The sequence below is a fragment of the Canis lupus genome, chromosome 31, assembly GCF_003254725.2.
Source record: "Canis lupus dingo isolate Sandy chromosome 31, ASM325472v2, whole genome shotgun sequence".
Taxonomy (NCBI): Eukaryota; Metazoa; Chordata; class Mammalia; order Carnivora; family Canidae; genus Canis; species Canis lupus.
In genome coordinates, this window is record NC_064273.1 from 22,501,750 (window position 1) to 22,528,272 (window position 26,523).

General features: G+C 35.7%; 1 pseudogene; it reads right to left on the reverse strand.

Moving 5' to 3' along the window:
- Positions 1-6,394: 6,394 nt before the first annotated feature.
- The window catches only part of LOC125754104 (histone H3.3A-like), a 68,292-nt pseudogene continuing 48,163 nt past the window's right edge, over positions 6,395-26,523 (reverse strand).

Sequence of the window (26,523 nt, forward strand, 5' to 3'; positions counted from 1 at the left end):
CTGAATATCAAATTTTGGTAATGCTCTATGTTTGGGGACTTTGATTTTTTAAGACTTCAAAATAAAATTGAAAAGTAAAATGTATGCATGTGAAAATTTCCTTTCTACCTCAGTCCTAGAGATGAGTCGCCAGTCCAATAAACTTGGTTAATGGCTGCCCATGCGTCATGCTGTCCTCGAGTGGTAAGATAAAATCAAAAGGTTTTATCTCACAAAATACTAACTTTGCAATGATAATTATGAACTTTAGGAGAATCTGATTAAGTATGACAATTGTCCATATTGATATGTATACGTCTAGTTCACGTTTTTAGCTGTTGTTTTACATTACTTCGATGTGTGAACATAGCGTTACTTCTTAATTCCTTTACCTGCTGGTGAAATGTTTAGGGTTGTTGTTTTGTTTTGTTTTCTTTGCTAGAAACAATATTGCAATGAACAATCTCATCATAATCTTTGCACATAAATGTCACAGCTCCTCTAGGTCACATACATTAAAGAATTGGTAGGTCAAAGGGTAGGGTATATGTATGTTCAAATATTACAAGATATTGCCAAATTGTTTTTCCAAGTTGCTTGAGGCTATTTATACTACCATCAGTGGTGTTTGAGGGTTCCGGTTGCTCCTCAGTCTCATCTAGTCGTGATGGTTAGCTTTATATCTTTTTAATTTTTGTTACCTGACTAGGTTTAATGTTACTTCAGTGTTGCTCAGTTTTGTTTTTCTCAATTTTATAAAACTGGGTATATTCTCACATACACACTTTAGAATTTTTTTTCATACTCATTAGCTATGCTTCTGTTGGGTCCTTTGTACTTTTCTTATTGATTTATCTAACTTTTTGACACATCCTATTTTTGAATTTTTTTGTCTTTAAATGTTTTTATGAATCATATGCACTGCAAAGATCATCTTTAGGCCAGGGGCCTGCAGTTTTGCTTTTTTCTTTTTTTTTTAAGAGAAAGAAAGAAATGGGGGAAGGGGCAGAGAGAGAGGGACACAGAGAGAATTCCAAGTAGGCTCCCTGCTGAGCATGGAGCTGGACGCAGGGCTCAATCCCACAATCCTGAGATCATAACCTGAGCCCAAATCAAGAGTAGGATGCTTAACTGGGTCACCGAGGCTCTCCTGCAGTTTTGCTTTTTAAATGGTATCTTCTGACATATTTTAATGTACTCTGATTAATTCTTTTCTGGTTTATACTTTCCTTTTTTTTTTTTTGTTTTTTTTGGTAGAAAAATTTACCATACCTCGATTTCAAGTATATATATTCTTTCATATTTTCTTTTAAGCTTTTGATACATTTCTGCTTTTTCATGGTAAGTGTACATGCACATGTGCACAGGCATACATTTGTGTAAAGTGTTACAGGGATTTATTTTGTTCAATTTGAATAATCAGTTGTCCTATTGTCATTTATTGGGTGGTCCTATTATTTCTTTCTCATTTGTAATTTTAATACCATCTCTGGTTTGCATCAAATTATAATATTTATGCCAGTCTCTTTTTTCCCCTGGGATCTCTACTTGGTGAAGTTGGTCCATTTGTTTATCCTACATCAAGACTGTATTGTCTTTATTAGTATAGTTTCAGAATGATCCTTGGTATTCCTAGAGAAACATGCTCTCCACCAATCTAAATTAAAGTATTTCTTCAAAATTGTCTTGGATTTTTTGATCCTTTATTCTTTTGAATATGTTTTTAAATCAGTAAAATTCATCTAAAATTCTGTTCAAATTTTTATTGCAATTACATTCAGCTTATCCATAATTTAATATCTTTATGCTATTATATCTTCTTATCTATGATTTTATATTTCCATTGAATTTTCTAGGCTTTAAAAATGTTTTTAATAAAGTTTTATATTATTTCCCATATAGTTTTACTACAGATTTTGGTATGTAGTTATAGAAGACTTTATTTGTTGCAATTGTAAAAGATACCTTTACATTTTTTATTGATTATTAACTAATATGTGACTTTTTTCATCATTTTCAGTGTTGTGTTTTATAATTGCTGCAATAATTATTCACCTCTAAAGTTACATACATATGGGGGCACCTGGGTGGCTCAGTGTGTTAAGCCTCTGACTTTTGATTTTGGCTCAGGCCATGAACTCAGGATCATGGTATCAAGGCCCACGTCAGGCTTCCTGCTCAGTGGGGAATCTGCTTGAGATTCTCTCCCTGTCCTTCGTCTGCTGCCCCCTCCCTCTAGCTCTTTCTCTCTTTCAAATATATAAATAAATCTTTAAAAAAATAAAGTTACATATGTAGGTATTTAGTAATTTCAAATTTGCATTTTCTCACATTATCTTTGGATGTTATTAATTTTAATTTAATTTCATCTTCTATGCGATGGCAATATTTTTCCTTTTTTAAAATAAGTTTTGAGTTCTAAAATGGGGCCAGTTTCAGAATTTCACATATATTCTGTAATTATAAGATGCAACCATCTATATATGACCAATAGATAAAGATTGTTAGTTGTGTTGTTCAAATCTTCTGTGTCTTTACTAGTACCTTGTTTGCTTGATTTATTGATTTCTGGGAGATTGTGTAAAACTGTCATTATGTGAATTGTCATTTTCTTGCCCATTCTGTAAAAATTTGTTTGCTACATTTTAAAGGCTTCTTTAGTATGTGTATATAACTTTATAGCTCCTATTTGTTCTTGGATATGTTATTTTTATTGTTGTGAAGTAACTTTTTCTACTCTATTGATTTATTTTTGTTGCATACTCTAGCGTCTGATGTTATAGGTGAATCATGATTCGTTCTAACTTTTCTGTGTTATTAAATTTTAAATGTGGACTTCATAAATAGTATACAGTTGAGTGTTTATATTTATAAACATCTATCTTTAAAAACCTATTTAGCCCATTTATATTATTGTAATGATTCATATATTTGGATTTATTTCTACCATTTTACTTTGTTCTTTATATTTACCTTGGTTCTTCATATTTTTTAAATTTTTTCTACCCTTCCATTGGATTGGTCAAATTTCTTTATTCCTTTTCTTATTTTTATGGGTTGGAACTTATATACATTTCTAAATTTTTGGAGTAAGTTTTAAATTTTTAAATTGTATATCTGGCTTAAAATAATAAGTTTTGTTATCTGTACCTTTTTTAATGAATAATGCAAATACCTTCTGCTGTTTTAATTCTGAAAACTCCCTTTGTGAGGCCATTTTCATCTCTATAATATGGGTCTAATTTCATATCTAACTTCGGGACTTTATCCTCTAAGTGTGGAGATATGAATCTTGAATATATAAATACTGTCATGTTCTTGTTATGTTCAGATTAGACATGAAAACAAATAAAATACATACATACATAGATGCAAATATAAAAGCTAACATAAAACAAATTAATTAAAACAAATCTTTAAAAATAAATGTAAAACTCATATGAAATATATGCTTTTAAAGAGAAATGCAAGTTACCAATATTGAGAACAGAAGGGGAAAAATAACTAAGGAAATGAAAAAAAAAATGAGGTACTTGTCAAGGAGCTAATACACATCACAAGAAAAGAATAAGACCAGATAGTTTCACAGGACTATATTGTTTCTTAGCATTAAGGAAAAGATCTTTCTAAATCTAGTTAAACTATCCAGAGCATACAAAAAGAAGAGAATCTTCTCAATTCTTTCATTTAATCAGTTTCCTCTTTTCCTGGAATCTACATTTATTATTGTCACTTTATGTGCTTCTTGTGCACATTAGATTGAGAACCACGTCTATGAACTGTAGATTGATATGTTGGATTACATAAAAAATCATTATTTATGGCAAAAACAGGCAAAAATCATTTAAGGGTGTAAATGCGAGCAATGAAATAAGGAAGTTATTTGCATCTAACATGATAGAGAAATGATGAAATTGATTATCTCACAAGGAGCTCATAGAAATCAATATGAAAAAGGCCAGCAACTCCATAAATTCTGGCACAGAATAAACTGTTCAATACAAAGACCTATGTGAACCTATAGACATTAGCAAAGATGTTCAAATGATTTTTTAAATAAAAAGTTAAAAAGGACATACCATTCCTTACCTATTAAAGCAGAGAGCTTAAAGTGGTTTATATTACCTACTCTTGTCAAGAAGGAAAGTGGGAAATGAGCATACATTAGTGCAGGCTTTTTCGAAAAAAATTAGGTAATATTTTTCAAAATAAATATGAACATGGCACTTGTTTCATTTCATTTTGAGAAAAATCACAGCATTTGCACAGGTGCATCTAAGATATAGATACAAAAATACTCAAGTTTTGTATAAAAGTGTTAAAAATGGAAGTAGCCTTAGTATCCATTAATAGGGATCAATTAAATAAATTATGGGATATCTTATGAATAAAGACCTAATAAAAATAATAAATCATTCATGACTTTGGAAAATACTCATATCTAAAAATTACATGGAAAAAGGGTAAGTCTTCAAACACGATTCTACTTTCACTTTTCTGTCCCTATACAATATGCAAGTATATTTTGTTAATGAGAGAAAGAATACAGTGAAATATTAAAAGCAGTTACTAGTTTAGAAATGGGTTGAGAGAGGGGAAAACAGTCCTTTACCTTCTTTTTTTTTTAAGGTTTATTTATTTATTAAGACTTTATATTTCAGTAATCTCCATGTGGGGTTCAAAATCACAACCCTGAGATCAGGAGTTGCACACTCTACCAACTAAGCGAGCCAGGCTCCCCTAGCATCTTTTATTTTATACAGCTCTACAGTTTGATTTTTTTTTTTTTTTTTTTTTTTTTTGTGGCCAGATTAGATTACTTTCCTAATGACAAGTTTTAAAAGTGTGGATGTAAGGAGGATTAAGGCAAAGCAAACCTGTTGGGTGGGTTTTGGCCAAATATGCAGCTGCTCTATCTAGGAGACCAGGTGGAGATTGTTGAGCAGTAGAACAGCTGAAGGCTTTTGAGCAGAAAATTAGTGTGGAAATGCAGGAAGAGTGGGAATATTGTGTTGGTGTGCTATAGATTGAATGTTCGCATCCCTCCAAAATTCATAGGTTGAAATCTAGTCCCGCTGTGATGGTATTGTGGAGATGGGGCCTTTGGTAAGGAGCAGAACCCTAATGAATGGGGCTGGTGCCCTTGTAAAAAAGATCCTAGAGAGACCTCTCACCCCTTTGCTACCTAAGATCACAGCAAAAAGATGGCGTTCTGTGAACCAAGAAGTGGGCCCTCACCCAAAAAGGAATTTGCTAGAGCCTTGAATTTGGACTTGCAGCCTCCAGAACTGTAAGAAATAGATTTCTGTTGTTTTGAAGCCACCGCATCTGTTATTTTGTTATCTCTGTCCCACTTGACTAAGACATAGCATTCAGCAAGATTAATGCTGTAGCTCAGGAGCACTAGAACTGTGGAGACCAGAGAGAAGGTTTTAAAAGTAATCCAAAGGAAATAAAAAATGTACCTGAAGTAGGGGAATGGACAGAAGAGAATGAATCCTGGAAGGTGTCAAAAATATGGTTATAGGATACAAAGCGTACTGAAGTTGGGGGTGACAGAGAGGGGCACCATATAGATACTTTAGAAATGGACCTACCAAGGCTGAACGAGGGTCAAAATAGCTCCCATGCAATTTATTTTACTGTCATAAGTTGTTAGGTCTCATCACTTTCCATTGACATATTTTCTTTAAACATAAAAAACTCAATAAGCATGACTCATGTTTCTTCTTTTCATAATTTTTTCTTTTGATATCGACTTTTGGAAGCTGTATATATTGCAGAACTTGTTAACAGAGCAATATCAGGGTGGGTAAAACTTTTAATATAAAACAAGAACAAGGAATAAGGAATATTTCCCCCTCATTTATCTTGAGGTTGATAGAGCTGAAATGATTACCTTACTATTTTTCTTTTTTTTTTTTTACATACAGTCACCATATAAATGGATCTCTTAGAATACCAAGGAAAAGATAATAACAAGATAAAATAGAAGTTCTTTTTCCTCCTAAGTTTATTAAGAATTCAGTTCAAAGAAAGTCACTGGAGCAGTTAAATTAACAATTCTTATCTTGTAATTTTAGTCTAGCCCAAAGGAAGAAGCTTCATTTTCGATGGGTGCAGTCAACAGAAAAGCTAGTTTTGTTCATGTTTGGTAATTTCCCTGTAGTGTGTTTTAGCTGAGATCAAGGGATAAAAGAGTTACTTTTGGAAAAACAAAAGGAACAAGAAAGTCTCTCATCATGCAGTGGATCCAGAATCATCCCTTTTCTTCTACATACTTATACACACACACACCCCAGAATAAAATAGGAGACATTTTGACTTGCATTAATGCTTTATGTCCCTGCACCTATGTTAAAGACTCATACACAAATGAAAATGGAAAAACTGTCAATATCTGATTTCTGTCCCCTATTTTTCCACTTGCAATCATATACTTAGGGACCTTTCGACTCTGTGGGGGAAAACATCTAACGTTCAGAATGACCAATAAGAAGAAGAAAAAAAAAATTTAAGGAATGAAATGTTTACCCTCATAGTGGACTCTTAAACATGTTCTCCATGTATGCGAGATTCTAGCTGGATGTCCTTTTGGATAATTGTTACACGTTTGACGTGGAGAGGACACAGGTTGGCGCCTTCAAAAAGGCTCCCCAGATAGGCCTCGCTTGCCTCTTGCAAAGCATCAATAGCTGCACTCCAGAAGCGCAGATCTGTTTTGAAGTCCTGAGCAATTTCTCCACCAAGCGCTGGAAAGGAAGTTTGCAAATCAGAAGTTTAGCGGGCTTTTTTCTTATTAAACTTTTGTTTTAATAGGTCTCAAAATTCTGTGACAGATTTTTGGTTGTTTCCATTAAAAAGTACTGATTTTAAAAACCAATAAAACTGCCACACACACACACACACACACACACACACACAAATGGTCCACAAAACATTCTCCTTTCCTTCTGAAGGTTTTACGATGCTTTGTTATCATTAACCAGCAAAATGACCCACCAATGGAAGCAACTGGCTTCACGGCTTAGGTGATTATGCTGAACCATCTGATTATCCTGAACCATCCAGGTCAAATCAGTGCTGGACGTGCACCTGTGCTGGATGGTCACACAGCTCACGTTGCTTGCAAGTTTGCTGAGCTGATGGAGAAGATAGATTGTCATTCTGGAAAAAAGCTGGAAGATGGTCCAAGTTCTTGAAATCTGGGGATGCTGCCTTTGTTGATATGGTTCCTGGCAAACCTATGTGTGTTGAGAGCTTCTGTCCTCCTCTGGGCCATTTTGCTGTTTGCGACATGAGACAGACGGTTGCTGTGGGTGTCATCCAAGCAGTGGACAAGAAGGCAGCTGGAGCTGGCCACGTCTCCCAAGTCTGCCCAGAAGTCTCAGACGGCTAAATGAATATTGTCCCCAACACCTGCCACTCCATAAATTCTTAATCAGTGGTGGAGGAACGGTCTCAGAATTCTGTTAACTGGCCATTTAAGGTTAATCTGAGGTCTTTTCTGATCACGTCTAAATGTCACCGAGTGTCCAGGGCTCCAGGCCTGTAAGGAGGAAGTTTCTTCACCTTCCAGCAGAAGGCGCACTCTTGCCAGCGGCTCCTGCAGCCGGTTCCTTCCTTGGTGGGTTGGTGGGCAGTCAGCTCCATCCCAGCAGCAGTGCAGAGACATCCTTACTAGCCCCCTTCTCCTTCAGCTGGACCTCTGGGGAGCTAGAGGAGGTGCTGGCGTTGTGAGCAAAGGGCAGAGGCTGCAAACACAATTTGAACATCATTTGTTTATCCATTTTCTTTTCATGAGCATTTTAGGTGGCTCCCTGTTTGGGACTACTTTGAATACACTGCTCTATTTGGTGGGAGTCTTTGGTGGACATGCATTAATGTAAATTTATCTGACCAGTTGTGTGAGTCTATAACCCAAAGGAAGTAGGGAGGAAGCTGGAAGTGCAGGCAGCTGGACATCTGGTAGGACGCCAGGGACCATTGTAACCTTCCACTCATGCTCCACCTTCTTCCCTCCTGGGACAACCAGAGGGGACCCCTGCTCTGGCAGGTGAGGCCCTGCTGCCCGGGGAGGCAGCTCCAGTGCCGGTGACTCCACTCCTCCCATGGCATCCACGTTCAATTGCATTGACCCACTCACATCACGGCAGAGCTCCTGGCGGCCTTCTCTTGCATGAACAAGAGAAGTTGTTGGCCACCCTCGTCTCCAGCCCTTTCTCCATGTTTTAGGACACTGCTGCAGTTCTGCCAGAATTTTCTCCCTCCCTTGCTTTCTTGAGAAAGAGAGTTAGGAGTAGGCTCCTAAGCACATCTTCTATTCTAGCCCCAACTTGCTTAGTTAAGTTAGAAATAACATTATTTTCACAGCATGTTATTGAGACACTTCTGATATCTCAGATGCTATGGTAGCTTTTCTCTTATTTTTACATTCTTTTACATTTTTTTCATCCAGGTTCAGGGAGCAAAGCATTGGATGCCAATATTGTAGATGTGGACTTTACCCAGATGAACTCTTTATTCAGAATTTTATTTTTCCCTTAGTATTTCCTTAGAAGTTTAGAATTTAGGCATCAGTATTTCCAAGTGAACAAAGAACGAAGGCAAAAGAGTCAAGACAGTAATTAGAGTTTATGTGTTTCAAATTCTGGAATAATAGCCGTGTTCCAAAATGCCACTACGTTAGATTTCCGCCAATGTGGTTTCTGACTCTGGTTGAATTTGAGCAATACGCTTGAGAAGGGATTACACAGTCCCTTCCTTTGCTATGTCATGCTTTGCATATGGCATTTGATATTATTTTGTGGTGTTAGGCTTTAAAAAGTTGACTAGAATTTTAATGAGGAAAGATCTAAAAAACTTCAGCTTAGGAATTCTACTTTAGTGTGTGTAATATGTAAGAGAATGATGAGTCACTTTGTAATAGTCATTCACTATTACCTGTGAGTAATAGGTAATACGGTCATTACCTTTATTTAGGTAATTAAAAAATAGGCAAAATTTAGATATTGGGAAGAAATCTTTAAAATCAAGTTGAGAATTTTATTTTTCTTTGTTTTTTTAAGATTTTATTTATTTGACAGAGAAAGGGAGAGAGAGAGCCAGAGGCCACAAGCAGGGGGAGCAGCAGATGGAGAGGGTGAAGCAACTTTCTGCTGAGCAGAAAGCCCAATGTGGGGCTCAATCCCAGAACTCCAGGATCATGACCTGAGCCAAAGACAGATGCCTAACTGACAGAGCCACTCAGGTGCCCCAAGTTGAGCATTTTCAATAGTAATATGATCTATGCTTTTTAGTATCGGCCTTAGGATTCAATAAGGTTACATTTGTGTTAATAATCTGGACTTCTTTCCAATTCTCCACAATGAAGAAATCCCCGAAACCCTCTCTGAACTCCAGCCTCCCCCACCTACTTCTGAGAGACTCTAGAGTTACCTTCATAAGATACTTTCTTTCAATTTTTCTTTTCCCAATTGACCCATGCGGGCTTTGTATACTCAAGTCTTCTCCGTCCCTATAAAATTGCATGAGCCTCTCAGTCTGCCATACAACACAAGAGCTTCACCCAGGACCCAAAGGTCAATGGTTCAGTTACTTTTGGTGCCTTCTACTGTCTGCAGTGGTGGCTGAAGCTGTGACCTCCCTCCAGGGTCACCAGAGATGTGAAAGCAGAGCAGTGTCCAGCCTGGGCTGGTGCTATCACCTGCAGCACCAGTGAAGGGCCACCAGGAATGCCGTCATGGGCTGTCTTTTCTGTCTTCATTTGACAGTGTAGGAGTGTGCCTGTGCCTTTGTCCCAAAGCCAGAGAAATTTCTTCCCACAGACATTAGGGAATGTCCAGGAAAAGGGCAGTCTTGAGCCTCTGTTGCATTTTCATGCACCTGCATGAAAGCTTTTTTGTTTTTGCTTCTGTCCCCTTTCTCCTAGGACTCAACTAGTCATCTGAAAGATGGGAGACACTAGACTGGAAGAAAGTTTGAATTTGAATTATCTGTGGTATTTTTGTTAATGATCTCTTCAGTTAGATGGTTTTTCCCTGAGTGGAGGGGAGGGCCCTCTGATGGCCTCACATCCAGGATGCTAGGCCAACCAAGAGATAATTAAATTTCAGAAGCAACCATGATTTCAACTTAGGCTGTGAATTACCCCTAGCCTATTACATACATATTGTTTTAAAAATTAAAATTCTGTCCCTTCCTCCAGAGATGTAGAGTGCAAAACTTATTTTCAAGCCATTGAAATTTAAATAGTTCAGTTGCTTGTGCCAATTTCAACTTTTATTTCAGATGCCAGAGATTGCTAGATCAGATCACATCTGCAATGCTATTTGCATAAAGGCACATAGATTTTATCACGGAGAACCTCATTGTACTGCTATATGTATTTAGAGCTAGCCTAACAGAAATGGTTTTTAATATTGATTATATAGCTGACATGCCTATCAGTAAAAAAAATGGATGAAGGAGATATTGTTTTCACACACTTGATTTTATTTTTTTAAATATTTTATTTATTTATTTGACAGAGAGAAAGTGACAGAGAGAGAGCACAAGCAGGAGCAACAGCAGGCAGAGGGAGAGGGAGAAGCAAGCTCCCTACCCAGCAAGGAGTCTGATGCGGGACTCAACCCAGAACCCTGGAATCATGACCCAAACCAAAGGCAGATGCTTAACCAACTGAGCCACTCAGGTGCCCTGTTTTGAAACACTTTAAAAATAATGAAAAATTCCAGAAATGTATATCTTGAACAATTATTAATAGTGTTTTTACTGAAATAGATATGGAAAAATTTCACAAATCATGGTAAAAACACTAATGTAAGCATGATTCAAGTTCTGAAACAGTGTTAACCTTTCCAACATCCTCGATGCCACTTTCAGACCTGCCCCCGAGCACTGCCCAGATCCCTGCCCGAAGGTAATTACTATTTTGATTTTTAATACCATGGATTAATTTTGCATATTTAAAAATGTTTTAAATAAACTTCCATTGGCTGAATACATGTGTTCAGAAAAGTTCACAAATCAAAAACTTTCATAAAGTGACTAACTCCATGGGAAAACACCCTAGATGCCACCTCATGCCTCCTTCCAGAAATTCTTCTCCCAACCAGAGGATGCCTACCATCCTTACTTCTTACACCACAATTTACTATTGCTACTATTGCTTGTTTTATAATTGTGTAAAAGTGGAATCCTACTCTATGTCATTTTTTGCTTGGCTTTTTTTTTTTTATACCACATTGTGAGATTCATCCTTGTTGATGAATATTGCAGTCATTTGTCTATATTTCATTACTGAATCTCATTCTGTTCCATGAATATACCAAAATTCATAGACATTTGGATTGATGAACATTTGCCTTGTTTTGAGTTTGGGCTGTTGCAAATGGTGCTGCAAAATTCTGTAGGAATGAGAATAGGCACTTTGATGGTGCTATGATGAACATGCCTACACAGGTCTTGTGGTATGCATAAATGCAGAATTCTGTTGGTTATATACTGAGCTGTGTAATTGCTAGGTCATGAGGCTCATTTGTTAAGCTTTAGTAGCCACTACCAACTTTCCAAAGTGGTTACATAAATTTTCATTTTGATCAGCAGGATATGATGATTGTTGTTGCTTCATATCCTAGCCAACACCGTATTGCTAGTCTTTTTAATTGTGGTGGTCACAGCATGTACTTAATATCCATTCCCTTATTATTTGTGAGGCTAAGAAACTTTTTATAGGTCTATGGTCATTTGAGAAGTCTCTGCTCGAATCTTTTGCTCATTTATTTTCTATTGTCACAATCTTTCTCTTACTGATTTTTAAGGTTTTTAAGAAATTAACCCAGATACAAGCCCTCTGTTGGTTGTAGATATTAGAAATGCCTTTTTGCCTTTCTGCCATTTGTATTTTCACTGTTAATGATGCTTTTTGGTTAGCATATGTCCCTCATTTAGTCCATTTTTATTAAACTTTAATGGTTTATGCTAACTCAATAAGAAATCTTTGCTAGCCCAAGGTAAAAAAAAAAACAAAAAACCCTCCTATATTTTAATCAGACACTTCATTGTTTTACCATTTATACTTAGGTGGATCTATAATCCACCTGGTATTGGTTTTTGCATGCAATGTGGTAAGAAAGATTATTTCTTTCCCTGCTGATATGCTATTGATCTAACACAATTTACTGAAAAGGCAGTATGTTCCCCCAGGGCTCTTCAATGCTGTCTTTGTCATATCCAAATGTCCATGTACATGCGGGTTTGTTTCTAGATCTTTTATTCTGATTTACTTGTTTATTTATATCTCATTGTGCCAATATCTCATGTGTGATTATTAGAGATTTAAAAATTTTTGTAACTGGGAGTACAAATCTCTTTAGCTTTGTTCTTTCAAGATTTTCTTGGATAATTTTTAGTTGTTTTCAATTCCATACACATTTTTAAATTAGCTTGTCATTTTCCAAAATTTATCTGTTGTTATTTTGATTGGAATTGTACTGAATGATAAGACATTTGGTTATAACTGCATTTTTATTATAGAATGCATTTTTATTATAAAATGCACTTAATATAAACTGCATTTATTTGGTTATAAGTGCATTTAGTCTTTCTTTCCATGAACACAGTATGTCCCTCTATTTGCTTAGATCCCCCTTTAATTTTGTTAATAGTGCTTCATAGATTTTTGTAGCGTTCTTAGTTTATTATTTTTTTAAAGATTTTATTTACTCATGAGAGACACACAGAGAGAGGCAGAGACATAGGCAGAGGAAGAAGCAGGCTCCTCTCAAGGAGCCCAATGCAGGACTCAATCCCAGAACCCCGGGATCAGGACCTGAGCCAAAGATAGATGCTCAACCACTGAGCCACCCAGATGCCCCAGAGTTCTTACTTTAAAAAGATTTATTCCTACATATTAGCAGTTTTGATGCTATCATTAATAATACATTTTAAGAGTTCCTTTTTCTAATTATTTGTTGTTGATAGATAAGAACATAAATACTTTTTGTATATTAACATTATATACAGTGGTCTTACTATTCCCATATTAATTCTGTTTATCTGTATGTCATATTGGATTTTTTGGCATATACAATATTATTCAGTCATGGCCAGCAGTGAAAGTCTCTTGCCTTCATTTTTGAAGTATATTTCTCTTAGAATTTTAATTCTATTTTTCCTTATTTTCTTTTCTGAAATATTTTGTCTCTCTGTAGGCCTAGTTATTTTTGATTGATTCCAGATATAGTATATAAACAATGTAAACATAATTTGTGTCTCTGAATTATTGTTTTCCTCTACAGTGAATTTAGTTTTGCTATTGGCAAGCTCTTGAGCTATTGGCTGGTTACTATATCAATTTAATGAGGGGTTGAACAGGTTAGAATCTGGGTGTCAGTCTTCATAAGTGTTACTCTATTTCTGGTATACCTACTGCTGGTCCTTTGGTGTTCTAGCTTAGAGGTCTACCAGGGTCTCTTTTCATTGGCAAATCTATTTTGATGAGGCTGCTCAACCCATTCCTTTCTACTATTTTCAAAAAGTAAATGCTCAAGGGGCAAAGGTACACTAAATATTAGGCTCACCCCTTTTGACATCCTCTCAGCCTCACAAATCCTTAGTGATTTAGTAGACTTCTAATGTCTTCAGGTATATATGCTTCTATCTAAGTGTCCTTAATTTTTCTACTTGTTCTCAATGGAAATATTGACCAGAAATAAGCTAGTCTTCTATTGTTTGAAGAGAACATGAAGTTTTCATATTGTTACTTAAAGGCCCTTGCTACCAGCTAAAGATCTGTTAAAAGCTAAACATAAAAGAAATTGGGAAAAATATGTAACAATATGCTATGTTTTAGTTGAAAAAATTATGAGCCATTCACTAAATAATTCAAAAGTACTAATAATTAAGTGCCCTTCATGCATCCTATCCAAAAATGCAGTACAATAAGAAAACAGATGAGATCAAAATAAAGAAGAGGCTATAGTACATTGTTTCAATGATAAATATTTTGTAAATCATATATGAAGACTGGAGTACTGCAAAGATTATTATTGGCAATAGCCAAGAAGATAATTTTCTAAATTTATGTATATGAAGATAACTATCTGTGCTATGGATATTTTTTAGATTTATTTTTGCACATTTAAAAGAAAAGTTACAAATAAGAAATAGGATCAATGAAATCATAACTTTTTTCCCAATAAAGCAGATATCTAGGTGAATATATATTCTATCCAATGGCCTAAATTTCTACATCTATAGGTTTTCACAAAGGTTGGGGCTATATACTAATAATGTTTACATTATACATATACTGTATAATGTTACATTACATTTCATATAATGGCTTTAAAAACTAGACAAAGACATAATCATTTTTATTTTTTATTTTTTTATTTCAAATCTTTATTTAACTAGTTTAACATATGTAGGAAAATTGGTTTCAGGTGTAAAATTCAGTGATTCATCACTTACATACAGCACCTAGTGCTCATCACAACAAGTGCCCTCCTTAATCACCATCACCTATTTAGCCCATTCCCCACACACCTCCCTCCAGCAACCCTCAGTTTATTCTCTATAGTTAGAGTCTCTTCTGGTTTGCTTCCCCCTTTTTTCCCCTCTCTCCCTATGTTCCCCCATTTTGTTTCTGAAATGAAATCATATGGTGTTTATATTTCTCTGACTGCTTTATTTCATTTAGCATTATACACTCTAGCTCCATCCATGTGGTTGCAAATGGCAAGATTTCATTCTCTTTGATGGCTGACTTATATCCGTGTGTGTGTGTGTGTGTGTGTGTGTGTGTGTGTGTGTGTATACACCGCGTTTTCTTTATCCATTCATCAGTTGATGGATATTTGGACTCTTTCCATAATTTGGCTATTGCTGATAATGCTGTTATAAACATCAGAGTGCATGTGCCCTTTTGAATCAGTATGTTTGTATCCATTGGGTGAATACCTGGTAGTGCGATTGCTGGGTCATAGGGTAGTTCTGTTTTTAACTTTTTGAGGAACTTCCATACTGTTTTCCAGAGTGGCTGCACCAGTTTGCATTCCCATCAATAGTGTAGGAGGGTTCTCCTTTCTCTACATCCTCACCAACATCTGTGGTTTTCTATATGTTTTCTATATTAATTGTAGCCATTCTGAAGGTATGAAGTGGTATCTCATCACGGTTTTGATTTGTATTTCCCTGATGATGAGTGATGTTGCATATCTTTTCATGTGTCTGTTGGGTCATCTGTACGTCTTCTTTGGAAAAAATGTAGGTTGATGTTTTCTGCCCATTTCTTAGCTGGATAATTTATTTTTGGGGTGCTGAGTTTCAGAAATGCATAATCACTTTTTTAAATCTACCAAAGAAAAATCCAGTACAAAAAGGGTGGTATCTTGGGGAACCCGGGTGGCTTAGCGGTTTAGCACCTCCTTTGGCCCAGGGCATGATCTTGGAGACCCGGGGATCAAGTCCCACGTCGGGCTCCCTGCATGGAACCTGCTTCTCCTTCTGCCTGTGTCTCTGTCGCTCTCTCTCTCTCTCTCTCTCTCTCTCTGTGTGTGTGTGTCTCATGAATAAATAAATAAAGTCTTAAAAAAAGGGTGATATCCCAATCATTTGGATAATTAACTTGTCTAGAATATTGAATTCTTTTAGAGAACTGGGTATTTGTGGTTTTATCAATGCATTCAATAAATATTTTGTGAGAAATATTTGTGTATGGTATTGAAGTATGGAATATCTGGAAAAAAATTTATGTGAATTAATTTCATTGCAAATAATAATGGCTAACAATCAGGAGATGTATTACCACCAAATTTAATAAGTCACTTATGAAAAAAAGACATACTGGCAATTGGAAACTGATCTCCACTATGCATATGGTAACATTATTTACTCTTTTTCTGGTCTGTTATCTCTGGGACATTATATACAGTGATAATAAGAACCCATAAGATACATACTGGACTTGAAAAAATTCGGCAGTAATTTTTCCAATCAGAATCCTTCCCAAATGAAAGAAGCTGATGATATCCAGCACCCTGTACTCATTGCTGGCTTCTGTAGAAGCTGTGGCCTGCAGATGGGCAGCTGGCTACTGTGATTTGGCGCCACATTCTTCAAACATATAATGGGATCTGATTGATGCACTCAAGCACTTGCCTACTCATTATTAACCTGCTTTCATACTGTTGCCATCATTGACTAGATGACACTTGGGTTCACTGCATCTTATGCCTGTCCTTTTTGTACAGGCAAATTCTAATGCTTAATGGGGTAACAAAGTATTGTGCGGAAAATGGCCTTAATTCCAGGATCCATGGAAGGGGAAGTGGATAAATTGTATTTGTTGGGTTACTTGACAACTGATAAGCACAAATGATGCCATAGGCTACGGTAAAGTAATGTGTTCTACTTGTGGAAGACAGAATAAAAACACACGAATGCTGTATTCTCAAGAAGACAATGTAGGAAAAAAAGAGAAGAGTAAATGGAGTACCTCTCTTGGCCTTTTATTATACATTCAGTAAAGCATGTTAAAGAATTGTTTCACAGGTAAGGAAAGGTTCTTTTCAAAGTGGTTTTAGAGACTTTTTTTGAGGCTTTTATAAGATAATATGTGGGGAGGTTGAATTGTTTCTAACTACAACAAAATACATTATTCTAAAATTTATTTTTTCTTATTATAAAAGAAAAACCTACATAAGAAAGATATTAAACATCAAAAAGAAAAAGGAATATATCATCCCAGAAATAATTTAACATAGCTCTTCCACATCACTATGTGATTTCTGTGTATATTATTTGTATGTACATTATTTTTAATGAGAATATACTGTATTGGGATCTGCTCTTTTGTTTTTCATTTAACAATGCATGGTTAATATCAGTGTTAAAGAAAATATTTTATCATAGTCATCTGAGTGGTTTCTGAGAATTATTTAGTTCTACTGATGGATCCTAATTCTGTGATTATTTCTTTGGTGACAAGCATTGAAGGTTTTTTTTTTTCCTTAATGCATCTTCCCTTGTTTTCTTAGTTATTTTTTGTGCAAGCCATCTTACAATGAAAATCTTAGCTATGTATATGATTCATACATGATTATCCCTTATGTCAAATAAAATATAAATAATGAATCAGAGGTACGTGCCATGATATAGAGATCAGCTGGACTCAATAGGACAGCAGCAAACAGCATCTTTATTCTTCCCACCACTATCCTTTAAACTTCCGTTGTGAACTGATTCTTTTGTTCTACAACTGGATGGAATAGTAAGTGGGTGTCACAGCTTTTCACAACCCTCTTAGTTAATGAACAGATCCTTTGTTGGCATTAAAAAGAACTGTCCAAAACCTGGATGATTTTTATTGTCTAATGTGAGTTGACGTTCCTTCTGGAAGTGCTTTTATCTTTCTGATAAAATTCTCTAGCAGTTCTGTGATAGACATTGATAAACTTAAGAACCGCTCCTAAATTTCTAACAGTGTTCAACCTTAGGAAAACCTAGTGTCATTAAACCAACCTCACAGAGTCTACAATGTTTAACCAGCTGTTAAGCTGTTAACCCCTATCTAAGACTATTTTACACTATCTAAGACTATTATACAGTCATTTTCCTCCATAAAATATTCCTCCTAGAGGAATTGTCTGAACTGTCATGTTCATAGCTCCCTCCTTTGTAACAAATTTCAAGAAAAACTCCAACATGTATTCACAGCCAGTTTGCCTGAGAAGATGCTTTAAGAGACATTTTAGACAATTCTATTGACCAGATTGAGTGGGCTTATTCCAGGTAGATAAATACAGATCTAAAAAATTAACATAATTTGCTACATTATTGAATAAAAAATAAAGGTTATATGATTATATTAATAGATACAGAAGAAAACATTTGGCTAAATTCAGTACTCAGGATTAAAGGAACAAACAAAAACTTTTTTACAAATTAGAAATATGAATTTTCTTAATGGACAAAGGATATCAGTAAATAGCCTAGAGGAAAAGTCATATACTAAAGTGAAAATATCCTCTGACGATTAAAAGCAAGATGATGACACCTCTTTTAGTCAACATTTTAATTAGATCCCTAGCCAATAAAGTAAAATAAGGAAAAAAGAAAAGTGTAAGGATAATTAAGAGGGAAATAAAGATGTCATTAGTTGTAAAATAGGGTGATCGTGTACACGGACATTCTAAAATAATTAAAAAGCTATTAAATTGAAAATGAACTGAGCAATGTCATCATATTGATGATTAAAACAAAAAATGATTGTATGTTTATGGTACCAGCAACAAATTAATAAAAACAGTTGCAAGAAGGATATTACTTATAATAGCATCAAAACCATCAGATATACGGGAATAAATCTAAATAGTGATGGGAAGAACTTCTTTACTAAAATCTAAGGACTAACTGACAGAAATTAAATGAAGCTTATATAAATGGAAAGGTATTTCATGAGGCTTCAGAAGACTCACCATGATAAAGTTTTAAATTATTCTCATACTAACCTTGGATTCAATAAGAGCAAATAAAAAAATCAGGATTTGCGTATCTATGTATTTGTTAATTTCCTTCTGGAATTACCAAGCTGAATATCTATCTATCTATCATCTATCTATCTATCTATCTATCTATCTATGCATTTAGAAAGAGAGCATGCATGCATGCATGCACAGTGTGAGGGGTAGAGGGAGAGGGAAAGAGAATCAAAAACAGCCTCCATGCTCAGCTTGGACTCTGATCTCATGCCCCTGAGATCATGACCTGAGCAGAAATCAAGTCAGATACATTTAACCGAGTTACCCAGGCACCCCTCACTAAGCTGAATTTAAAATGCATTAGGAAATGTAAACAGCCAAGGATGTCCAAGGCAATCTTGTAAAAACAAAGCTTAACAACTTACACTATCTGTCTAGATTATTACAGAGCTATAGTAATCAAGAGTGTGGTAGTGATGCAAAAATAGACAAATAGATCTGTGGACCAGAATCAAGTACCAGAATAAGCCAACATATATACAGTTACATTATTTGTAAACATAAACATAACAGTTCATTAACAAAAGGTGAATGTTTTTAATAAATAGACTAGGCTAGGAAATATTCCATTGTATATATATATACTCAGCCATTAGAAACAATGAATACCCACCATTTGTTTCGATGTGGATGGAACTAGAGGTTATTATGCTGAGTGAAGTAAGTCAATCAGAGGACAATTATTATATGGGTTCACTCATATGGGGAATATAAAAAATAATGAAAGGGATTATAGGGGAAAGGAGAGAAAATGAGTGGGAAAAATCAGAGAGGGAGACAAAACATGAGAGACTCCTAACTGGGAAATGAACAAGGGGTAGTGGAAGGGGAGGTGGGTGGGGGGTTGGGGTGACTGGGTGGCGGGCACTGAGGGGAGGCACTTGGCGGGATGAGCACTGGGTGTTATACTATATGTTGGCAAATCGAACTCCAATTTAAAAAAAAAGAAAGAAAGAAAGAAAGAAAGAAAGAAAGAAAGAAAGAAAGAAAGAAAGAAAAAATAGACTAGGCTATTTGGACATTTAATGTGGAAAAAATAATTTTGACCCTAACTCACCGTACAGGAAAAACATTTTTCCAGATGAACCGTGGATCTAATTGCTAAAAGTAAAACAATAAGATATTAGAGAAAAACTTAAGTGGTTGTCTTTACAATATTAATTAAGTAGGACAAAAACACCCCACTAATGATTAATGATTAAGAAATTCCGTTAAAGGAATTATTTATCAAAATGCATATTAAGTCTTTTGCTATGGTCATGGAAGACTAACTGGATTCTGCCATAAACAATTAGAATACTGGATGAAATTTGTAGTGATTTTTAGGTATTAGAAAACAGAACACAGAACTGTGGTCCATGAGACAAGGGGAACAGGAAAGGAGTGAAAGAACACTTTCATAATTCTTGTGGAAGTACTTTCTGGATCGTGATGCAGGGGGTAAAATTGTAAGAAGAGCATGGTGGTCCCTTGGATTTGAAAGGATGGAATCCAGCTTTGGAAGAATGAGGTAGCTGCAATTTGCAAGGAAGGGTACCAGGCAGGAGAGAACGGTGTCAAGAAAGCTCTAGAAATCTGTATAGGGATGCCCTTGATTGAATTGATAATTACCAAGCCTCCGATGTATAGGGTGAAATGTCATGAGATTGGGAAAAGAACAGCCAGGAAGATGTACTCTGAACATCTAAGGCCTCACCTAAGGCTAGAAGACACTGTGTTTCAATTAGACAGAGTGCACGTCATCATTCAATACCTGCGGCACCCAGTGAGACCAACAGAATGGCCATGCCTTTGTAGTATGGCTAAGCCCTAGATAATGGCTAGTCTAGACCCACCATAACAAAGTTGAAAACCAAACTCTGAACCAATCAAGCTGCTTTGCAATTAACTTAAATACTTGGCCGAACAAACTTTAATACTCTTGGAAGGAAATTTACAAAATTTAGTTCTCATGAACATAAACTCACCATGTTCTAAATTATTAGACATGCAAAGATAGGTGAAGAAGAAGAAGAAAAATGTAAGTTTTTCTTACATTTTTAGGCTATAGAAAAAGTTAGGCAATAGAAAAAGTTATAAAGGGCAAAAATTATGGAATCAGTAGACAAGGACATTAAAAGAACTTATATAATTATGCTCAATGTGTTCAAGTATTTAAAGGGAAAGGAACAGAATGAGAATAGAAACAAGATAACAGCCTGTGTCTCTGCCTTTCTCTCTCTCTCTCTGTGTGACTATCATAAATAAATAAAAAAAAATTAAAAAAAGAAAAGAAACAAGATAACACAAAGAACATATAGAACAAAGAACAGGAAATAACTCATTGGACTTAAAAGCAGAATAGACATTGAAGTCTAGAAGTTTGTTAGTAGACTTAAAAAGGAAGTAATTGAAACTCTAGGAACTTAGGCACATACACAAAAAGACGGAAATTAATGACTTGATATGCTGTCATAAAATGAACTGTGCACTGCCCACCCCTCTCCCATTCATATGTTGAAGTACTAACCTCCAGTATCTAAGAATGTGACGTTCTTTGGAAATAGGGTCTTTGCAGGTGTAATCAGTTAAGATTAGGTCATACTGGAGTTAGGGAGGCCCCTCTACCAATGTCCTTATAAAAAATGAGAAGTTTGGATACAGGCACTCAAAGAGGACACCACATGTGGACAAAGGCCAAGATCATGATGATGGATCTACAATCCAAGGAACGCCAGATTGGGAGCAGACCACCAAAAGTCCAGAGAGAGGAATGAAAAAGATTCTTCCTCATAGTTTTCAGAAGGAACCAACTTTGATCTAGGACTGCCAGCTTCCAGAATTTATTGTGAGGCAATAAATTTCTATTGTTTAAGCTGCCCAGTTTAGGGTACTTTGTTATGTCAGCCCCAGGAGGTTAATATACTTGCAAAAAAACAATGAAAATGAAAAACCAAAAAAATTTTTGATTTGAAAAAGTGGTCAGAAACAAGTAGATTCATTCACAGAGCATGCTAACATCATGTATGTAGCACAGATAGAATGAACATGTATGCTACAGGAGGTATTGACAAAAAAGACTGAAGTTGATGCATGGGAAGAATGCTCTATTTTTAAAAATTGCTGTCATAATTATATCATAAGGCCCATTCAGATCACCTTTGCTTGGTATGTTTCTTTAAATGAAGAAGGTCTGTAAAATACAATGCTGAGATAAAAATGACACTCACTGGGAGCAGAGTGTGAAGTACAGAAATATGGTTTATCATTAATTGGGTTTTACTATTAGGATCTTGCATTTTGCTAGCTCAAAACCAGCAAGATACCACATCCAAAAGGTTTAAATTTAGCTTGAAATATCTTTAAATTATAGCAAGTGGAGCTATGTAATTCAAATTTTCTTTTTGTGCTTCTCTAGTCTTTAAGACTAATGGAATTGGCTGGCGAATTATTATTAAAATGTCTTTCAAGTCTGAGGCATTTCCTAGCGAGTTGTTCAGAATGCATGTTGTTATCCTTTTACTAACTTTCATTTGTATTTTATGGGTCAGCGACTAAAATGTAGGATGCTCTGCAAGTCAGAGTGACTTCGATATAAAAGAATGTTAAGGAAGCAAAATTGCATGCCAAGCAAATCTTTATCTTAATTAGCTGCGAGAACATAAAAAGTTTGCTTCTGTGCCTAAAACGTAATACATCTACATACTCATGTGTAGCCTTTATTGTGCTACCTAATACAGTTATCTCCCTGGTTGGTCACACATGATACTGAAATTTCAGGGGAGAAAAAAATTCTTTTCTTGGGTGCAATGTATTCTGCAGTAGAGTGAACCATGCACATTTCCATCAGAATAGGACTTACCTGCTTTTTAAAATATACCACATTGATGCTTAAAATTTGACACAACAGTCTTCAAATGGCTGTCATTATAGGCAATCCATCTTTGTGGGCAGAAAAAGATACTCTTGCATCTATTTCACCCTGAAACTGGCTGGTGCTCCTTTTTTTTTCATAGTGAGATTGAGAAGAGGAGGAGTTTCAGAATTTCTTCTGAACATATCCATCCATATCATTTTAACTCTGTGAGACATCATCACAGTAAGACTGAAAACTGTTTCATGAGGCTTTTCTAAATGAATTCATTTGACAGAGGCACTTTGCTGCTGACCTCACTTCCTTCAGGTAGTGCAGCAATCACTCTGCCTTGATCACAACTTTTTTTTTTTATCACAACTTTTAAAATACAGTATTCTGTATTATTTGTCCAAATCTGGCATGTCATTGCATGTGGAGACAGTGACTATTCTTGGAACTTTGAAACATTGCTTATGGAAACTGATGCAAGATAAAAGGCTAACAGCAGTGGTAGGGGACATGAGAGGAGGGTTAGTCAATGACCCTACAAGAGTTTACTGAGAATTTACTATTCATGAAACTTTATATGGACATAGAGGGAGATACTAAGACAAATTATTTCAGAAATTGATGGAAGGGTATGATGATAGATTGTGCCAGGTGAATCCTAAAGAGAATACTTGTAGAATCCCACTTCTGGAATGCCCTTCTCGAGCTCAGATTTTCTGCTTTGGATTGGGAGATGTGTCTTCTTGTGCCTGCTGTGTGACCTCACAGGGTTATCATTTTCAGTCTCCTATCTGCTGTTTTCCATTTGCACCCCCTAGTTCCACTTTCCACCCTACTCATGCCCCAGGATGCTGATCTGGACCATAGGTCTCCTGTTCTCTGGATTCAGGTTGGGTACAACCAATGGGAAGCATAATTAGGAGAGTGAGATTAGGCTGTATATTCTTCAGGATCCCTCTTGAGGACCCCTCCTTTATATTAATTAAATTAAATATAATTTAAACTCTCTAAAATTTTCAGTTTGAGTGTGGATTCTTTTCTTACCAAGACACTTGCTGATAAAACAACTAAATTTACAGTTTGGGTAAATGTCTACAAAGCCCATACTTTCAAGTTAGTAGACTTGTATTATTATAAAGCCAAAGATTTCACAATAAAGAAGATGCAGAAAGGAAGTAGGTTGACATTGCTCACAGTTTTCATAATTAGTAGAGATCCACTGGAAAAGAGATTGGGAATGACAGGCTAACTTCATGGCTAGATTTCTGGAAATACTTTCTGATTTATGCAATCACAGTAAAATAAGTGTTAAAAACAGATGGTTTGCTATATAAACTTATAATAATTTTCTGGGCTTTAAAAATAGATAAGTGTGTGTTTGTGTGTGTGTGTGTGTGTGTGTGTGTGTACTTGCACAGGGTAAGCAGAGACGGCTATCGTTTACCTGAGTCCCAGTGTTGGTATGGAAACATAAAGAACTATTTTAGTAACATGTAGATATATGTTGTGTTATTTGACATCTCGACCCAAAATATTTCCCAATTACTGGTACTCCAAGAACAGATTGGACCATTTGAGCATAAGGTGAAGGGTATAAGTATCACCTCCTTTCTTTGTAACTCATTAGTAAAGATGACAAGTTGCTATAGATAGAAAAAAATAATCCAAGAAAATGTCAAAAAGGCATTTTTTAAAAGTAAAGCTATATCAAAAGTGTTATCAAGAAGTCAATAAGAAAAATATGATGCTTAGGGCAATTACTACATGTTCTATACCACTGCAAGTAAGGCAAAAGGTAAAACTTTTCAAGAAGGATGATTCCAGAGCAGCTTAAGCAGTAGTACCCAATGCCACAGGGACCAAAGGGGTAATTTGATAGTTTAAGGAAGGATGATTTTGGTCTCTCAAGAAAGAGAAGACGATGCTTACTGATGATTTTCTGAGAAATGGTGAAGAAATAGCAAAGCATATTTAACAGATGACCCATACTCTCACTTAAAGTATTGGATAAGCACCAAAGAAACTTCTGAGAACAAATAAACCCATTGAAACTCCCATGTCTACTGATTTATGCAGAAACAAATTCTATTACAAGAATAAACTAGAAATATTAAGGCAATTGAAATCTTGGAAGACAATTGATGACTGAGGCCTCATGGAAATCTTTTACCTTTATCTGTTGTGCAAAATGAAAAATTTTCCTCAAAGTTGATATGAAAATGTATTTTGGCTTTCTGGCATATGATTTATGATTCCAACATGTCTTTTGAATGGAGTAGTCCATCTCATGAGTTCTGGAAAGAATGTGTTTGACAGAAAATTTGCTTACCTGACCAAAGGGGCTATTGAAATGAAGTATGGGACAAAATAAACAACATTAGAAAAACCCAAACATGAATCTGGATCGTATGGAACACCACAGGTAATACACACACACAAAATAATAATATGGCTGATTTGGATCAATCTCTTGGTAGAACGATAGTGTTGGGCTTCTGAGAGATCAAAGATAAAGGTTTTTTGCTTTCATCAACCAGGGATGTTTTCACAAAAATAATTAGGCAACCTTCTTTCCACCTACATAACATTAGTGAGCTTGGCCTAGAAATGGTATGGATGTAAGGAGCAGGAGTTCCCTTTGTACAAATTTCTTAATCATTCTAGAAGGCGTAATAAACTATATTCAAAGAATGCTTAAAGAAACTAAATAGAGTTTAAATGAGTGAATTGAGCTTATTCCTAAAGTGTATAATCTTTAGATGGCTGCTATCTGTGACCACCGACCTAATCACTCATCTTGAGGACTTTGATGTCCTTTGAGGACATCCCACATACTGCAGACTTCTTCCTTAAAATGACAGGCTTTCAAGCATCAGTAGTAAAATTATATTGTGGGCCAGCAATTTGTCTACCTACTGTGACTTTACATAAAAGTATTCTTTTTTTAAAAAATTATTCTTAAATAGATTGGTATAATTACAGTAAGGCAGGAGTTTAATTACATCTATGTTTTAAGTTATAATATTATAAGAGATCTAATTACGATTTTTGCAAAGCCATCATGAAAAATGTTGCATTTTGTTCTTTTTATGTGTTAACAGAACACATGGTAGTAAAGGAGCAATGGCATCAAGCTGATTTTATTTGCAATTTATTTCTTTGGAGAGGTGCCATTTTCTTCAAGAATACAGTTTGTCAATTTTGTCAGAAAGCATTGACTGCTCTCTTAAACTGGCTGATTTGTATTCTGTGGCCCGTGATCCATTGTAACCAATGATCCACTTATCTGATCTACATTGACATGGTCATGGGATCACTATTGGTTTGTTTGAGGAGTAGAAATCTCAGATCCTAATTAATGTCTCATCTTTAGCCAGGGGAAAATCCCCACAATAGCCATTTGTCTATTATCCTCACTCAGGGTTTCAGCTATATTTCCCAAATTTATGTTCCTTTCACATCAGACATTAAATATTTAAAATCTCATTGTGTTGTATCTGTGTTTATTTTTGTAGGCCAGCTCAATATTGTTTCTGAATCAAGCTGATATAAAAATAGATAGATGATCGATGGTAACCAGATAGGTAATAGATAACTTAGAATTCAGTCTGCAGGGATCCCTGGGTGGCGCAGCGGTTTAGCGCCTGCCTTTGGCCCAGGGCACGATCCTGGAAACCCGGGATCGAATCCCACGTCAGGCTCCCTGCATGGAGCCTGCTTCTCCCTTTGCCCATGTCTCTGCCCTCTCTCTATCTCTCTGTGTGTGACTATCATGAATAAATAAATAAAATCTTTAAAAAAAAAAGAATCCAGTCTGCATTAAAAACCACAACTGCAAATACGTGTGGTGCAGGGAAAGAGTACTACACTCTATCACTGGACTACTGATGTATGGTTCCTGTGTAGCCCTGAACTAGCCCTGATATTTGGAGAAGTCATTACATCTCAATAATCACTAATGTTCTTATATGTCACTAAGGAAAGTGCATGTGTAAAATCCATTCCAACTTTCATAATACAGTATATGGGATTGAAATAATAGCACCAGCAAAAGCTTGTAGAAAGTTCGAATGCAAAAGCATGCCATTGATAATCACTATCATGTAAAATGTAGTGTATTTTCTTATACAATGAAATTTTCTTAGGGAGAGGGGA